General features: G+C 40.8%; 1 protein-coding gene and 1 pseudogene across 2 annotated transcripts in view; one reads left to right on the top strand and one right to left on the bottom strand.

Moving 5' to 3' along the window:
- The first annotated feature begins 723 nt into the window (after positions 1 to 723).
- Positions 724 to 19,244, top strand: part of ADIPOR2 (adiponectin receptor 2) — a 93,278-nt gene continuing 74,757 nt past the window's right edge. Inside the window, exon 1 of one of the 2 annotated variants that reach the window (XM_023182910.3) lies at positions 724 to 867. The gene's annotated coding sequence lies outside the window, so the exon portion shown is untranslated. Of the gene's footprint in view, positions 868 to 914; positions 934 to 19,244 lie in introns of those variants that run through there. The other variant, XM_023182911.3, reaches the window with a different exon arrangement.
- Positions 7,120 to 10,233, bottom strand: LOC111520324 (annotated as a pseudogene).

Here is a 19,244-nt window from a genome sequence, read left to right on the forward strand (position 1 = left end):
TGACTTGTAGAAAATTACTTACTCATTCTGGGTAAATGGACACAGGTATTTAGTGCTTAAGTAGTTTCTGATATACCATTACATTAACATCATTTTAAAAATCGCTCTGAATTATATGTATTTTAAGAGTGACTGGGTTTTAAAAAAAATAGAAGTGTTAGAGCATAAATCATAATCTTTAATAAGGTAATAAAAGGCAAACACTATTGCTCTGGGCAAAACTTGGCTAATGCTTTTGGATTTAATTGGGAAATCTTCACAGACGACGCTCAGCATCCTATCAGCCCTTGGCAGAGATACACGATCCAGCCTAAATCCTCAAATTCTGGCTCTCGCCCCAAGTGTGTAGCAAGTATCCATAGAGACTGCGAAAAGCATCCGCGAGACGGGGCGGCCCCCTCCTCCTCAGCCCCAAATTGCTTCCTTTTTCGGTGGGAGGAAAAACTCCGAGGAGTTGTGTGGGCGCCTAAGGAGCACACGCTCTTCGGTCCCTCAACGCCCACTACAGTTTTCGCTAAGTTCCTGGCCGAACCACAGATCCCACGATGCACCAAGCTTCTAGAGCGGTCAGAGGGGCAGCTTCCGGTTTAGGACAGCGCGGCTGCGCACGGCGTGTGGTCTTATTGGCTCGAACCGCCTCGTGCGATGCGCGTCACGACGACGTACGGTCGTGGGGGCGGGGAGACGCGGCGGTCGCGGTAGCGGCGGCGCGAGCGCGATTCCAGAAGCGGTATCGCGGCGGCGGCAGCGGCGGCGGCTACACCGGGCTGGGCCCCCTCCCTCCTCCGTTTCCCCCTCCTTCCCCCTCCCCTCAGCGGTGGCTCCCAAGAAGTCCGAGACGCGCGGCGAGGCGGCGACGGGCTCCTGGTGAGGGTCTCTGGAGTGTGGGCGCCGTTTCCTCGGCGTAGAGGGAGAGCCTGGGGTCGGCGGGAGGTGAGAACTGAGGGGGCGAATGTCCCTGGCGCGGGCCGGAGAGCGCGCTCTCGGCCCGGCCCGCAACTTGATCCCTAACTCTGACCTGCTGCCGGCGCGCCGTGGCCCGAGGGGCGGCCGTGTGGGGGCCTGGAGCCGCCCTCCTTGCGACCGCTGTCGGAGGAGTCCGGCGCCCACCGCCCCGCTCGCCTGGCTTCTCGCGGCGGAGGGTCGGAGCCCGCTGCCCTCGACTCACCTTCGGGTGCAGTTGCTCCAGCTCCTTGGCCGCGGAGAGGATCTGCCCGCCCTTCTTGGTCTCTGTGTTTGTCACTTCTAGGAATTTCTTTGGTGGAGGCTTGGGATGGGTTCTCTTAGCACCACTTTCACAGTGACGGGTGGGGCGAGTTCCCTCACCTTTCTCAGGTGGCGCGTGGGGCAGCCTGCTGGGGGCCGTGTGTCCTGTCTTCCCAGGCCCCCGTCCGTCCGTGTTCGCTTCTTTTAAAATTACCGGTAACAGGGTTACAAGTCAGTTTTTAGGGGGCTCGGAGAGAGTTTGGGTTGGAAACTGATAACCCTTTTTTTCCTCCTGGCTTTTGACCTTGATTTAAACGTTTGCCTCTGAAATTTTAACAACTTCATAAGATGGTCCAAAAGTGAATTTTGGTAGAAAGATTTAAATGCACAATTGGGATTTTATGGGGTACGGTGATTTCATTGCAGGTTGACTTTTTTTTTTTTTTTTTTAATGAGATGTTCTTTTGATTTTTTGACTCTGGGTTTCTGAGACTTGGTCGTTGTTCCCATTTCTGTTCCAGAAGCAGACTTTTTATTACCCCTTCGCCTCAGCAAGAGAATCCCTGTAAACGCCGAAAAATCTGTCACGACATTTAAATTTATTTGATTACAAAACTTTTCCAAATGAAATGCTAAAAATTCCTTCAGAAAAAACATCCATCTACCCATATCATTCTTTTTTGGGGGGGAGATTATAAGTCTTGTCAGTTCCGAAGTTTGAAGTGTCCTCTTATCAAAGGCTACCCTTATGTCTCCTTAAACGACTCTTAGGTAATTCCTAGGTGTTTTCATCTGTTCTAATAAATTTGTTGTCAGTGCTGATTGTGATGATCTGTAACTAAAATTATTTCATCAGTAAAAATTTACACACATGTGGCAGCTGCTTGTTGGTGAATTATGAAATTTGAAAAAATTGCAAATTAAATGTGAGAGGCATATTTCTTTTAACTTCTCATTGTAACTCTCTGCCCACCAGTATACGTTCCTATCTGAACTTTGGTCTGCTTAGCAGATTTCCTCTTTTCACTTGGCACTAGGAATGAGAGTAGAATTTCCAGAGCCTAAAAGAGAGTTTTTTTTTTTCTATCCCTAGGCTCCTTGTATGAATTTATAAATAAGTGTTTTTTCTATCAGTAGTATCAATTTAGCTGGTGCACTTTTTTTTTAGTATAAATCACATTTTGTTTCGGAAAATGAAAATAATTGTATTTATTTCAGGGATTGACAGATTTTAAAGCCTGCAGGCTAAGTCCTGCCTGTTGCCTCCTTTTGTAAATAAACATTTTGTTAGCCCTGGTGTGGTAACTCACGCTGGTAATCCCAGCACTTTGGGAGGCCAAAGCGGTCAGATAACCTGAGATCAGGAGTTCGAGACCAGCTTGGCCAACATGGTGAAACCCCGTCCCTATTAAAACTACAAAAATTAGCTGGGTATGGTGGTGCACGCTTGTAATCCCAGCTTCTCAGGAGACTGAAGCAGGAGTATCGTTTAAACCCAGGAGGTGGAAGTTGCAGTGAGCCAAGATTGCGCCATTGCACTCCTGCCTGGGCAACAAGAGTGAAACTCCGTCTTAAAAAAAGAAAAAAAAGTTTTTGTTAGAACATAGCCATATGCAGTCGTTTAGGTATTGTCTGTGGTTTCTTTTGGGGTACAGCAGCAGAGTTGAGTAGTTGTGCCAGAGAGCCATATGGCCTGTAACACCTAAATATTTATTTACTATGTGGACCTTAATGTAAAAAGTTTGCTGAGCTCCGTTAAAAATGATAACTTAGTCAATGTTGAAAATTATAATGAGTCAGAAAATTGTAAAGGAGAAAGTAAAAGTTATTTACAAGTACACCGCTTGGGGATTTTTTTGTGTGATTATGTTTATAGAATGTGTTGGTGGTTATTTTTTATATAAATGAACTAAAATTGTTAAATGTTGGTTTATAATCTGCTTTTTTGGTTTGTTTTGTTTTTTGAGATGGAGTTTTCTCTTGTTGCCCAGGCTGGAGTGCAACGGCATGATCTTGGCTGACTGCAACCTCCACCTCCCGGGTTCAAGCGATTCTCCTGCCTCAGCCTCCCGAGTAGCTGGGATTACAGGCGTGCACCACCACACCTGGCTAATTTTGTTTTGTGTGTGTATTTTTAGTAAAGGCAGGGTTTCATCATGTCGGCCAGGCTGGTCTTGAACTCCTAACCACAGGTAATCCACCCGCCTCACCCCTCAAAGTGCAGGGATTACAGGTGTGAGCAACTGTGCCCAGCCCTGTAATCTGCTTTTTTCAAAAGTATTTCATTATTCGTAGTTGGGTTTTGATTGCTTTTGTATTTTCTACATTGGAGGTCTTTCTAGAAAGAGGCTTATGAACCGGCTTTTCCTGATTAGTCTTACCAGTCAAGATTTAGAAAGAAAATCCAGGAATAATAAATGCTTGGTAATGAAGATGCTGGTTAACATTTATGGAGCACTTACTGTGTACTAGACAATTTCCACTACTTTACGTGTATTAAATTATTTAATTGCTGTGGCAGCTCTGTGAGTGTTCACTGTGATTTCTGTTTTACAGGTGAGGAAACTAAGTCAAGGAGAAAAATTAAGTAACTGTTGAAGTTTATCAGCTAGCAGATGGTGGAGTTATGATTTGATTTCATGCAGTCTGATTTGAGAAACCCAAATTCTTAATATGCTACAGAGCCTCTCCTTATATTATTGCTCAGTATAGAAAGTTTGCACAGTCCAGAGATAAACGGTTATCCCTTGGTGTCTGTAGGAATTGTTTCTAGGACCTTTGGTGGATACCAAGATCCACAGATGCTCAAATCTCTGATGTAAATGGCATAGTATTTGCATATAACCTGTGCATATCCTCCCAAATACTTTATATCATTTCTAGATTACTTTTAATACCTAATACAACATAAATGCTATGTAAATAGTTGTTACACTGTATTGTTTAGGGAATAAAGACAAAAAAAAAAGTCTGCACGATTCAAATACAGATGCTATATTAAACTTTTTGGATCCAAGCTTGGTTGAATCCACAGACATAGAGCCCATGGATATGAAGGGCCAGTTGTATAATGTAAAAAAAAATTCCTCCTCATGCACTTGTTTCCAGTTTCATGCTTTGTGGGTAAGCATGGGCAGCAGTTTGATACAGGTCTTTTAAACCTCTGTTTGTATGCATATACAAGTAATTATTTGCAAATTTGTTTGCATATGCAGAATTTAAAAATTAACCTTTTTTTTTGAGGCGGAGTCTCGCTCTGTCGCCTGGACTGGAGTGCAGTGGCCGGATCTCAGCTCACTGCAAGCTCTGCCTCCCAGGTTTGCACCATTCTCCTGCCTCAGCCTCCCGAGTAGCTGGGACTACGGGCACCCGCCACGTCGCCCGGCTAGTTTTTTTTGTATTTTTAGTAGAGACGGGGTTTCACTGTGTTAGCCAGGATGGTCTCGATCTCCTGACCTCGTGATCCGCCCGTCTCGGCCTCCCAAAGTGCTGGGATTACAGGCTTGAGCCACCGCGCCCGGCAAATTAACCTTTTTTTTTAAACAGCTTTAGATGTACAGAAGTTTGAGCCGATAGTTCAGAAAGTGCCCATATTGCCTTCCCTCCCCTCATTTCTCCTGTTGTGTACATCTTGCATTAATTTGGCACATTTATTGCCATTTGATGAGCCAATATCAGTGTTATTGTTTGTTAGTCCATAGTTTACATAGGGCTTGTTCTTTGTGTTGCAGTTTTTTTTTTTTTTTTAAGATCTCACTCTGTAGCTCAGGTTAGAATGCACTGGTGCCATCATGGCTCTGCAGCCTCGACCTCCTGGGCTCAAGTGATCCTCCCACCTTAGCCTCCCAAAGTGCTGGGGTTACAGGCATGAGCCACCACGCTTGGCCGAGAATTGTTTTTAAAGAAAATGGGATCAAGCCCAGTGGTGGCTTGTGCCTGTAGTCCCAGCTACTTGGGAGGTTGAGGTGGGAGGATTGCTTGAGGCTAGGAGTTTGAGACCAGTCTGGGCAACACAGCATGTCTCTGTTTCTTCAAAAAAAAAAAAAAAAAAAAAAAGTGGGCTGGGGGCGGTGGTTCACACCTGTAATCCTTGCACTTTAGGAGGCCAAGGCAGGTGATCGCCTGAGGTCAGGAGTTGGAGACCAGGCTGGCCAACATGATGAAACCCCATCTCTACTAAAAATCCAAAACAAAAAAAAAAATCTGGGTATGGTTGGTACGGGCCTTTAATCCCAGCTACTCAGGAGGCTGAGGCAGGAGAATCACTTGAACCTGGGAGGCAGAGGTTGCAGTGAGCCGAGATTGTGCCAGCCTGGGCGACGAGAGCAAAACTCCATCTCAAAAAAAAAAAAAGGGCGAAACCAGTCATTCAGCAGTCATTCACCTTTTTTGGTGGTTTTCAGGATACACTGCTTTTGGACTTTTTAATGTAAACATTCTTGATTTACTAATTTTAAGATTAATGACAATTTAGTTTTGGGAATGGAAGGCTGGCTGGGTTGTTACTTTCTCTTTTTTTATTTTTTGTTTTATTTTATTTTTTAAGTGTATCTCATAGTGGCAGCAGCTTTTTCCCAAAGGAATGCTTATTTTTTTGACTGGACATTTTGGCTATACCTAATCATCAAAGTTTTTCTTTTTTCTCTTTATCTCTGGATTTGGAAAATGGATTCATTTTGGTTTTCTTCCTCATAAATTCTTTCTGGTCTGTCCAGCCATTGCAATTGCTAGTCATGTCTCCTTGTCAGACTTTGGCTTTTCATGAAAGTCATCGATGTTAGAAAAAATTACTTGCTCTTTATCACTATCTATTTCAATACATTTCCTTTTGGGCTTTCCCTGGGGGCAGCACTGAATTTTTTCCTTAGTTGAGCCATGCAGATTTTCTAAAAGTCATCCTTTAGTTTGGCTTTTCACTCCTCCATAGGTGCTGTTCAGCTTCTAGGAGATTTCTTGCAGTTTCTATTTGTCAACAGATTCACCAGCAGCACCCTCCTCCTCACTGATACTGGTGCTTCCCCACCTATCTTTATCATTTTCAGCCTTCTCTTTTTCTTTTTCTTTTCTTTTTTCTTTCTTTTTTTTTTTTGAGACAGGATCTTACTCTGTTGCCCAGGCTGGAGTGCAGTGGTGCAATCATAGCTCACTGCAACCTCTGCTTCATGGGCTCAAGTGATCCTCCCACTTCAGCTTCCCAAGTAGCTGGGATTACAGGCATGCACCATCATGCCTGGCTAATGTTTGTATTTTTTGTAGAAACAGGGTTTTGCCATGTTGTCCGGGCTGGTCTTAAACTCCTGGCCTCAAGCGATCCTCGTCCCTCAGCTTCTTGAATAGCTGGATTTAACAGGCAGGAGCCATTGTGCCTGGCCATGTTCGTGCACTCTTGATTTTATTGGGGCCTCTGTCAGCTTACCCTGGAATTTATTCTGCATCATCTGAGGATTTGGAAGAGCTGAATCACAGTTGTAGTAGACAGCATCGTCTTCTTATCCTTGTATATTTTATACTGGGACAGGTCTTGAGTCTTGAGGAAGTTTTTCTATCATGGCTAGGGGACATTGAGCTATATTACCTCTTATAGCGCTGATTCAGACTGTCATGTCTTCCCCAAAGTTCTTGTCCATAACATAATGGTTGGTCACAGTCATGAGCAATAACTAAGTGATCTCTGGGACTAACAGATGATGAAGTGCATGTTTAGCAAACAGTGACTTCTGTTACTTCTTTGTGGTGCAGCAGCAGAAACTTTTGGCCTAAGGCATAGAAGTTAGAAGGCTTATGAACTCCTACCAATCTGGAGATAAGATTTATGAGCATCATGTTACTTCAAACCTCTGCTTAGAGATTTCTGGCTGTGTGCTTCAGGAGTGTTTTGGTAAAACTTTGAGGATCATGAATAAAACTAATAGCTTAAAAGTTAAACACCTTGAGTTTTTTGTTCTTTTGTTTCTCGGGCACTTTTCATAACCTTTTCAGTGTTTTGTGTTTGGAGCCACTGTTTCCAGTGACATACTGCAATAGTAGATCTCTTGTCATTTTATTCTCAGATTCTGAGTCTGTCCTATTTGTTTCTCTTCTTCATCTTATCCTAGGAAGAATGTCACAGTGGCAACCAGTATCTTGAAACATGCAGTTGTGATGACATTGACAGTTTTGGCATCAGTCCAGATGTTTCTTGTAGAGTTCACTCATCACATCCAAAGATAACTTGGCTGCAGTTACATTGCTGTCTTTTAACAGGGTGTATATGAAATTCTGCAGTACTGTATCCACTTTATTCTTGTGTTTTACTGTTATATTCTTGCTATCAGTCACAACATGAGTATGTAAAGTCTGGAAAGCTTATTATGGCAACTTGGAAGTTCAAAGAAGAGCTTTAGCAAACTTGGTGGATAGATGTGATGCTTCTCAGCAAGATCAAAGCTTTGCCAAATGTTATTAGATGATCTTGATTCAAGAAAGTATAATTGTAGGAAAGTAGAACTTTTAGCTCTTGAGGAAAGTTACTTAGATGTTCTGGGTAACAGTGACCAATCTGTGCCATAAATATCACCAGCTCTGTCAATTCTTTACCAGGTTTATTGGTTTTAATTTGATAATCTCCATATTGGATTTGTAGTGCATATAGTATTGCTGTAGAAACCCTTTAATGTCAACCAGTGGCTCCACTTTATTAGATTCTGTAACTGCTGCTTGTTACTGGGCAGCTAGTTTCTGCAGAACATGTTGGCTGTAGACTGGATCCGCAGTGAGTAGTTCTCAGAGAACCCGTACTTCTGACACTTGCAAACCCATCTCAGCTGTGGTGTGGAGTTGTGGAGTTGTACTTCTGGTTGTGACGAGAAACAGCATTTGGCAGCTCAGCAGGTGATGCTGTCTTGACTGATTTTGTGTGTATGTGTGTGTGTGTATTTTATTTCATTTCTGAGACAGGGTGTTGCTCTGTCACCCAGGCTGGAGTGCCATGGCACAATCATGGCTCACTGAACTCTTGAACTCAAGCAGTCCTCCCGCCTCAGACTCCCACGTAGCTGGGACTATAGATGCACGCCAGGCTAATTTTTGCATTTTTAATAGAGATGAGATTTTGCCATGTTGCCCAGGCTGGCCTTGAACTCCTGGACTCCTAGTGTATTATTAAATGGTTATGCTATGACTTAATACTGCTTTTATTGATAGATACTTAGATTATATAAATGGATTGTAGATTGTCCATACATTTTATGTACATTTATTGCAAGCTAATTCCGCTTCAGTGATTTTGTAATAGTTGAAGAAAACATGTTTTTCGTTTTGATGTATATTATTAGACTGCCATCCAGAAAGGTCACAACAATGTAAACTCTCACCAGAAATGGGGGTGGAGTCAAGCTTCTCTGTGTCATTACAAACTTAAAAAAAAAAAACTTCGGCGGGGCGCGATGGCTCAAGCCTGTAATCCCAGCACTTTGGGAGGCCGAGACGGGCGGATCACGAGGTCAGGAGATCGAGACCATCCTGGCTAACACGGTGAAACCCCATCTCTACTAAAAGCTACAAAAAACTAGCCGGGCGAGATGGCGGGCGCCTGTAGTCCCAGCTACCCGGGAGGCTGAGGCAGGAGAATGGCATGAACCCGGGAGGCGGAGCTTGCAGTGAGCTGAGATCCGGCCACAGCACTCCAGCCTGGGTGACAGAGCGAGACTCCGTCTCAAAAAAAAAACAAAAAAAAAAAAACAACTTCTTTTATCTAATAGGAGGTTAAGCATTTGCAGTATATTCTATCTAACTGGGAGATGTGCTTTGTTTCAATAGCATTCTTTTAATGTTGGTTTACGATTACTTCAGGTGGAGCATGCATTCTGTTCCTGGTCCTCCCTTAGGTGGAGCTGCTCCACCTATTTACGTTCTGTGGCTCTTGAAAGCATATGGTTTCGCTGTCACTGATCAAAAAGAATCTGGGTGCCTGCCTAATAGACTATATATTTCTTGAGGGTAAGGAATGTGTAACTTTCTTCGTATTTACTGGCGGCTCTGGTATATAGCAGGTGGTGAGTAAATGGTCTTTTAAAAACCTAAATTGGTTCATGTTCTGTTGGGGTTACTGCTGAGTGAAGTGCTTTAATTTTGTTAAAAATAATATTTTCAAATTGTGAAATATAAACTTGAAAAACTACAGTGTATGCTGGGCGCGGTGGCCCAGGCCTGTAATCCCAGCACTTTGGGACACCAAGGTGGGTGGATCACCTGAGGTCAGGAGTTCGAGACCAGCCTGCCCAACATGGTGAAACCCCCGTCTCTGCTGAAATACCAAAAAAATAAAAAATAAAAAATAATTAGCCAGGCATGGTGACTGGTGCCTGTAATCCCAGCTACTTGGGAGACTGAGGCAGGGGAATCACTTGAACCCGGGAGGCAGAGGTTGCGGTGAACCGAGATTGCGCCATTGCATTCCAGCCTGGGCAACAAGAGCAAAGCTCCATCTTAAAAGGAAAAGAAAAACTGCAGTATGAAATTGTCACTTTGGTGTATGTTATCTCTTATCTTTCATCTCTAAAATCAGTTAAATAGGATGAATTGATATCTTAGGACCTGTTAGGAAATAATTAGCCTATTTTATAAGTACATTTGTTATTTAGAAATTGGAAGTTGAGGAATTTATTAAAAAGGGGATTTGTTTAACATTACTTCTGGTGCCGGGCGCGGTGGCTCAAGCCTGTAATCCCAGCACTTTGGGAGGCCGAGACGGGCGGATCACGAGGTCAGGAGATCGAGACCATCCTGGCTAACACGGTGAAACCCCGTCTCTACTAAAAAAAAAATACAAAAAACTAGCCGGGCGAGGTGGCGGCGCCTGTAGTCCCAGCTACTCGGGAGGGAGGCTGAGGCAGGAGAATGGCGGGAACCCGGGAGGCGGAGCTTGCAGTGAGCTGAGATCTGGCCACTGCACTCCAGCCCAGGCGACAGAGCGAGACTCCGTCTCAAAAAAAAAAAAAAAAAAAACATTACTTCTGGTTTTGAATTTTCTGGATTGGAGTATACCATGTGTTAGAAGGGGATATATGTTGGCTAATGATATTGTAGATTGGCTTAATTAGTCAAGTGTCCAGACAGATGGGATAGGGAAGCTAAATTCCGAGAATTGCCAGATTATCTTCAGGCGTGGGAAAAAAACCTGCAGAAAAGGACACTTTTAAATTTTTTAATGGAAGACTACAACAAAATGGTATTTTCTTTATAACTGACTGATTATATTATACATTATTACTGGATTTATTGAATATAAGAATATTCTTATTTCCACAGTATGTACTGGAAAACAAACATACAAAGCATATGGTCTTAAAAGGGGCAAAATTAGTTAGCTTATTACACTTTGGCCATTTAGGCCTTTCTTTTGGATGTTTGTTAGTATATCAGCTAATTATTTTTCATTGGCAGCATATTCACTTTAATCTTGTATGTTTTGAAATTAAGTTTAGTGCACATGTATGCTTAGTTGTATCCATATATCCATTCCTTTGGTTAAGGAGGATGTCTTGGTGGTAGGGGTTACATTATGAAAACTTCAGCAGAATGGAACAGAAGGTTGACTTTATTTTCTTGAAATTTATTTTATCCTATTTCTTCCAGAAAGAATTTCTGGTAACTTAAAAGATCTGGAAGTGTAATAAAATATGTGTAAAAAGAAGAAATCAGGGAAAGGACAAAGCATATATTCTTTTCCCAAGTGACAGCATAATTCAATGACTAAGAATAAAAATTGGGTTTGAATTTGCTTGGCAGCGAGAGTAAAAATGGAAATATGGTAAAATACATAGCACTAAACTAAAAGGAGGAACAAGACCAATTTTTCAAGGGTGAAATCCTCTCTTGACAGATTTTAAGAAACTATTTAAACTGGACATTGTACAAAAGCTATTTTGTTGTTGTTAGTGGCCCTAGATTAAAAAAAAAAAAAGGTGAGGGCTAAACATTAAGATTTCAAGCCAATGAAATATGTTTTAGGGGTTGATTTGAATTTAGGCTGCAGATGTGTGTTTTATTTGGCCAATGTAGGTTTTTTTTTTCTTAAAATATTTCAAACGTACATGAGACTACAGAGACCAATATAATTAACATTCATGCATTAACCATACAACTGTAGGACATCTTAGCATGTTCCCATATTTCTCATTTTTTTGAGGAAAATATCATGTACAGTTGAAGCAACTTCTTAGATTACAGTTTACTTTCTTCCCAGAAGTTAGCTGTTATTCGAGTATGGTGTTGATAATTTTTTTTTTTTTTTTGAGACAGGGTCTCACTCTGTCACCCGGGCTAGAGTACAGGGGCATGATCATGGCTCACTGAAGCCCATCTCCTTTGCTCAAGCAGTCCTCCCACTTCAGCCTTCCAAGTAGCTGGGAATAGAGGCGTACACCAGTGTGCCTGGCTAATGTTTGTATTTTTTGTGGAGGTTGGGTTTCGCCTGTTGCCCAGGCTGGTCTCCTGTGCTCAAGCAGTCCATCCACCTTGGCCTCCCAAAAGTGCTGGGATTATGGGTGTGAGCCACCACTCCTGGCCTGATCATTTTTAATGCATGTTTTTATATAATTACTGCATGGGTATATATTCACAAACAAATCATAGTATTGCTTTGCATATTTTCAGATTTGATGTAAATGATATATTCTGCCTATTCTATAATTTGTCTTTCATGAAATTTTTTTGATTTATATGAAACTGCTGATATGTTACCATTTTTGACCTACAAAAATGACAGTTTTATATGACCCACCCTAATAGTCATTACTTTTATCTGCTGTAAAATTATTTTCTATTATATGAATATAGCCAGATTAAATTTATTTATTCTCATGTTGATAGGCATTTAGATTGTTTCTAAATTTTCGTGTATGAAAAACAATGTTACATTGAACATTCCTTATTAGGAATCATTGTGCTTACATTTAAGATTTTTGGCAAGTTTTAAAAACTGCATGTTGTGGCCGGGCATGGTGGCTTGAACCTGTAATATCAGTACTTTGGGAGGCTGAGGTGGATGGATCACCTGAGGTCAGGAGTTTGAGACCAACCTGGCCAACATGGTGAAACTCCATCTCTACTAAAAATACAAACATTAGCTGGGCGGGGTGGCGGGTGCCTGAAATCCCAGCTACTCAGGAGGCTGAGGCAGGAGAATCCCTTGAACCTGGGAGGCAGAAGTTGTGGTGAACCGAAATGGCGCCATTGCACTCCAGTTTGGGAAAAACAAATGAACAAACGAAAAAAAACTAACTCCCTAATGGGTTGTGAAATCAGTTTAGGAATTAGCATAGAAAAGTATCAGGTTGTATTGCAAACAATAAGGATAAAATGTTTTGTGAAATTTTTATTTCTGTGTGTATGTATGTGGTTATTAAGTTTGAAATGAAGCCCTCTATGGTAAATTACCCAGAAGTGCAATTATTGGGCTGAAAATTTTGGAGGTTATGGGAATTTTTTAATCTGTATTGAATATTGTCAAATTTGCTGTCACTTTGCATATTTTAGCACTAGATTTGCTATCTTCCGATTGTTATGATTCATGGCATTGTCAGATTTTTTTGTTTACGAATCAGATGAGTGTGAAATGGTACCACATTGTCTTAATTTTTATTTTGATTATGGGGTTGAGTATGTTTTCAAATGTTAGATGACTATTCAAGTGTTTGTTCCTTGAGTTGACTGTTCTTTTCCTTCCACAGCCATTTGGGTGGTCTTTCTAAATTGATTTTAGAAAGTTTTTTTTTTTTTTTTTTTTTTGAGATGGAGTCTCGCTCTGTCGCCCAGGCTGGAGTGCAGTGGCCGGATCTCAGCTCACTGCAAGCTCCGCCTCCCAGGTTTACGCCATTCTCCTGCCTCAGCCTCCCTAGTAGCTGGGACTACAGGCGCCCGCCACCTCACCCGGCTAGCTTTTTTTGTATTTTTTAATAGAGACGGGGTTTCACCCTATTAGCCAGGATGGTTTCGATCTCCTGACCTCCTGATCCACCCGTCTCGGCCTTCCAAAGTGCTGGGATTACAGGCTTGAGCCACCGCGCCTGGCCTAGAAAGTTTTAAGTTCATTATATACTCTGATTATGTTTGTTAAGTGAATTGCAACTGTCTTTTCTCAGTCTGTGTGACTTATCTCTTAACTTTTTATATGGTTTGTTTTGTTAAATATAAATGATTATTATAAAATATATCACTATTTTCTTGTTTGTGTTTTATTTAAGAAATCTAGGGTGATCACTCTGGTTTTTCTCATGCACATTAATAGATTTGTTACTCCATTTCTTCAGTTGATTTCTCTCTTGTGAGTTGGTTTTTAAGTGAACCATTAAAGAGCAAAGGAGAAGTTTTCCCTTGGCTCCTACGCTGCTATTCAAAACTTCCTGGGTTAGTAAGCCTTCTTGTGAATTGTCTTTAAAATGTTTATTAAAAACTCTTAGGAACTCTTACATAAAGTCTCAAATTGGTGTACAAAGATGCTCTCTGACATTGCTTGACTAGTGAAAAAAGTTAAAACAATCTAAATGTTAAAAATACGTTGTTATATGTATCCAGACTTAGATTTTGTAGACATTAAGAGAATAAGCTAGAGCTGTACATTGTGACATGAAAATGCCTACTATATACTAGTTAAGTTTTTTAAAAAGTATGTTGCAGAGAAAATATGCACAGTATATCATATGGTGCAAAATTTTTGTGGGCACATATGTATATGGTATATGCAATCTATATATGCATATAGAAGGGTCTGAAAATATATAATAGTTGCCACTGGAGTGGTATGTTTGTTTGCGTTGCTTTAATTTTTTTCAGTACACAATTAAACAAAAATAAAAAAACAATTTAAAAGAAATTCGGCTGGGTGTGGTGGCTCATGGCTGTAATCTCAGTACTTTGGGAGGTGGAGATAGGAAGTTTGCTTGAGCCCAAGGGTTTGAGACCAGCCTGGGCAGCTGAGCGAGACCTGTCTCTACAAAAAAATTAAAAAATTAGCCAAGTGTGGTAGTGCATGCTGGGGACTGAGGTGGTAGGATCGCTTGAACCTGGGAGGTCAAGGCTTCAGTGAGCCGTGATTGAGCCACTGCACTCCAGCCTGTGTGACAGAGCAAGAGTCTGTCTCATAAATAAATAAATAAATAGGAGAATCTTAATAATCTTGGAGTATGGAATAGATTTGTTTGGTTTTTTGTTTGAGACAGGGCTCAAGTAATCCTACCACCTCAGCCTCTCTAGTAGCTAAGACTAGAGGCATGTGCTACCACACATGATTAATTTAATTTTGTGAAGACAGAATCTCACTGTGTTGCCCAGGCTGGTCTCAAACTCCTGGCCTCAAGTGATCCTCCTGCCTCAGCCTCCCAAAGTGCTGGGATTACAGATGTGAACCACTGTGTCCCACCAATTTTTTTTTTTTTTTAAAGTTTTAGAAGTTTTTTTTTTTTTTTTTTTTTAATACTTGGGTCTTGATTCTACCTGGAATTTTTTTTTTTTTTTTTTGGTGTGTGATGTGAGGTAGGGATCAAATTTAATTTTATTATATGCATACCCAATAACCATATTACTGTTAACAGAGTGTTTTGAGTTTTTGAATTATAATTTTTAAAAGCAGCTCATGGTTTCTCGTTAAGCACAATTACAGTCTTTTTGTCCTTCACCAGGCTGCTTCATATATTCAAGTTTGTGATCTCTGTGATATGATTGGTGGATTACTTGATCCAGAAATAGAACCTAGAAGAGTAGATACAGAGTGTATTTTGTAGGTCTCACCCAAATGTCATTTCTCTCACTATTTAAATAGAAATTATATTGCACTTTCTTCTCTAATAAACTTGCTTTCACTTAAAAAAGCAATTGGAGGCCGGGCGCGGTGGCTCAAGCTTGTAATCCCAGCACTTTGGGAGGCCGAGACGGGCGGATCACGAGGTCAGGAGATCGAGACCATCCTGGCTAACACGGTGAAACCCCGTCTCTACTAAAAACTACAAAAAAACACTAGCCGGGCGAGGTGGCGGCGCCTGTAGTCCCAGCTACCCGGGAGGCTGAGGCAGGAGAATGGTGTGAACCCGGGAGGCGGAGCTTGCAGTGAGCTGAGATCCGGCCACAGCACTCCAGCCTGGGCGACGGAGCGAGACTCCGTCTCAAAAAAAAAAAAAAAGCAATTGGATTGCAGACAGTTTGAGGATATACATTAATGAGGAAACAGATTGCTGGTTTTTTGCATTGCTGGCTACAGACCTTGGAAACTAGAGAAGCAGATGGTTGATTGATTGATATCTTGTTTTAAAACTTGAGCATACTTACATGTGTTTGGTCATCCAGCTATTATCACATATATATTCTAACATTTGAGACTTTTAATTTTGACTTTAGGGGATGTATATCAATAAAGTTGTCTTAACTTTCTGAGGTGTGTGATATAAAACACTGTAAATCACTTAGTTTAGTGTGAAGACTATTTTTCTTTCATCTTAAGAGGGTTTTTTTTTTTTTTTTTTGAGACGGAGTCTTGCTCTGTCGCCCAGGCTGGAGTGCAGAGTGCAGTGGCTGGATCTCAGGTCACTGCAAGCTCTGCCTCCCGGGTTTATGCCATTCTCCTGCCTCAGCCTCCAGAGTAGCTGGGACTACAGGCGCCCGCCACCTTGCCCGGCTAGTTTTTTGTATTTTTTAGTAGAGACGGGGTTTCACCGTGTTAGCCAGGATGGTCTCGATCTCCTGACCTCGTGATCCGCCCATCTCGGCCTCCCAAAGTGCTGGGATTACAGGCTTGAGCCACCGCGCCTGGCCCTTAAGAGAGTTTTTATTATACTTGTAGTCTAAGGAGTGTTGCTGCTGAGGCCTTCAGATGTATATTCTAAGTTTTTCTTTTTTCTTTTTATTCCTTTCTCATACTGGTGGTCAGAAGAAGGCCTTATGATTTAGTGGAATTGAGCAATATTGAGAAATATTGTAGATAGAAGTTTATTTCTAGATTTCTTAGATTTGTAATATTGAGAAAGATAACTAACCACTTCCTTGAATTTTCCATCTGCAGCATTATAAAGCAAAAAACAAACAAACAAACAAAACAGACGTGTTCTGGAGGGTAATATGTGAGATGAGGTAGAGCCTGGAATGATTGCTATTTAATAATGGGAAAAAGGTGCTTTATCACTTCAAAATAGGGTTTTGATTTTGCCTGAAAGGTTAACTGTACAGGCCACATGTTTTATCTGAACAGATTTTACTTTTGAAGTAGTTTAAACAGTGGGTTATGTGGTATTATAGTACAGATGATTTATGGAAGGAAGTCTTTACATATTTGATACATTTTGGCACAAAATATATAATCCTAGATTTTTCAGGATTTCCCTGACTATAATATTTGTAACTGTTGTTCCTTATATTAGCATTTTTATGTACCGATTGAGCATCTCTGATCCAAAAATCTGAAATCTGAAATGCTCCCAAACCTGAAACTTTTTTGACGTTGCAAGTGGAAAATTCCACACCTGACTTCCAGTGACAAGTTGCAGTCAGAACTTTGTTTCATGCACGCAATTACAAAACATTGTATAAATTTACCTGCAGTCTATGAGACAAAATGCATTTTGTGTTTAGACTTGGGTTATATCCCCATGATATTTTATTATGTATATACAAGTATTCCAAAATCGGAAACAATTCTAAATCCAAAACACTTCTGGGTACTAATCTTTGTTTCAAAAACAATACTCAGTCATTATTATAGATCTTGGGAAATGAGGATAACCATTTTAATATGGCTGTAAAAGAGTTGTAGAAAGACTTTCCTTCTTTAAAGACATTGTGTTTTTAGCTTTGACCACTACCAATGGCTATAATGCATTGTTTCTGCCTTTATTGAAGTCCTATAAGATGGTGGTAAAAGCATGGACTTTGAAGTCAGAGAGATAAAGATTTGAATTCAGGGTCTTCCACTTAAGTTTCTGTTTTGATGAATTGCATTATCTCCATGAACCTCAGTTTCTTTATCTGTAAAATGGGACCCCGTTCTTAAGGATTGTTTGAGATGATAGGTGAAGGGTGAACTACTGGGCTTTGTTCAAAGTTGTCTTCAGTAGTAAAGTACAATTCACCTTCTCCTTCAGAGAGATAACATCATGATGTGGGAAGAAAGAAACTACTTACTTTTGTGGGAGGCAGTGTTGTGTAATAGGCCATTTCTTGCTTCTCTGTTTTGTACATTGTGTAACCTTAGGGAGATTATCCAGAAAGTTTTACAAAACCTCAATCTTCTCATTGGTAAATAGAGATAATGCTACCTATGTAACAGGCAGAGTTTTAAAGTTAAATGAGAATATTTATAAAAGCTCACCTTATCTGGCGCATAGTAACATGGTAACTTCTGTGAATACATTTTTATGGTAATAGGCAGTAATATTATGCTTCTGAAGTAGGTAACAAGAAGGGCTTTTGGTTGGAGAAACCAGAATGGTTATGAATTAGTCCGTGTTTACTTTGAGGGAGTAAAGACTAGGGAGTGTTAATTGAAGGAAGACTGTTTAGGAGGCTACTATTACTTGGCCAAAACACAAATAATATGACTCGAATAATAGTTTCTCAAAATTTTGTGTGATCAAGGCTTGTAAATAAACTTTACTGTTGTTTTATTAGGATTTAAAATCAACTTTATTGAAGTATAATTTAAACAACGAAATATACTCGTTTTAAGGGTGCAGTTAGATAACTTTTGATAATGTACATACCCAGATAACCATCATCCTAATCAAGGTAATGGAATTTCTGTTATCTCCAAAACCTTCCTTGTGTCCCTCACAGTCAGTGCACCACACCCCTCCCCTCCTCTGGTTCAAGGAAACCACTGATTTGTATACATTCGTTTTGTCTCTTAGAATTTCATGTAAGTGGGCTGGGCAAGGTGGCTCATGCCCATATTCCCATCACTTTGAGAGGCTGAGGTGGGAGGATCTCTTGAGCCAGGAGTGCGAGGCTGCGGTGGGCCAGGATCATACCACTGCAGTCCAGCCTAGTGACAGAGTGAGACCCGGTCTCCAAAAAATTTTTTTTGTGTGTGTAAATGGAATCATGCTGTACATATTCTTTAATGTCTGGCTGCTTTCACTCCGCATGTTTTTGAGTCTTCCATGTTGCTTTGTGTTCCAGTAGTTTGTTGCCTTTTATTGCTGAGTAGTATTCACTGTGGTATGGCTATACCACAATTTGTTTCTTCATTCACCTGATATTTGGGTTTCCAGTTTTTGGCTATGATGATTAAAGTGGCAGTGAACATTGATGTACAAGTCTTTTTGTGGACTTAAGTTTTTATTTCTCTTGAGCAAATGGGAGTAGAATAGCTGAGTCATATGGTGTATATTTTGCAGTTTCTTAGTAAGTTAAACAGTTTTTCAAACTGATTGTGCCATTTTATCTTCCTGTAATCTCATTTATGTTATATGCTGTGTTTTTAATTTTAACTGTTTTTTTTTTGTGTGTGTGTGTGAATTGATATCTTATTGTGGTTTTTATTTACATTTTTCTTTTTGAATGCTTTGCTTTTTGTTTTGAGACAGGGTCTTGTCTGTTGCCTAGGTTGCGGTGATCCTGGCTCACTGCAGTCTTGACTTCCCAGCCTCAAGGAATCCTTCCACCCCAGCCTCCCAAGTAGCTGGGACTATAGGTGCATGCCACCAAACCCAGCTAATTTTATTTTGTAACAATTTTTATGTAGAGATGAGATCTTGCTATGTGCCCAGGCTGGTCTTTAAATCTGGGGCTCAAGTGATCCTTCTGCCTCAGTCTCCGTAAGTGCTGGAATTATAGGTGTCAGCCACCATGCCTCGCCTATTTGCATTTTTCTGGTAGCAAATGATGTTGAACACTTTTTCATGTGTTTATTGGCAATTTGTATATCCTTTTATTAGATGAAGTGTCTGATTCTTAATTCATTTTGAAAATAACGTTTTTAAAAATTACTGAGTTACAAGTTCTTTATATGTTGTGGATACAAGTACTTTATCAGCCGTGTGAATTTTGAATATACAGTCAGCCCTCCTTTTCTG

This window comes from Piliocolobus tephrosceles, chromosome 10, assembly GCF_002776525.5.
Source record: "Piliocolobus tephrosceles isolate RC106 chromosome 10, ASM277652v3, whole genome shotgun sequence".
Classification (NCBI taxonomy): Eukaryota; Metazoa; Chordata; class Mammalia; order Primates; family Cercopithecidae; genus Piliocolobus; species Piliocolobus tephrosceles.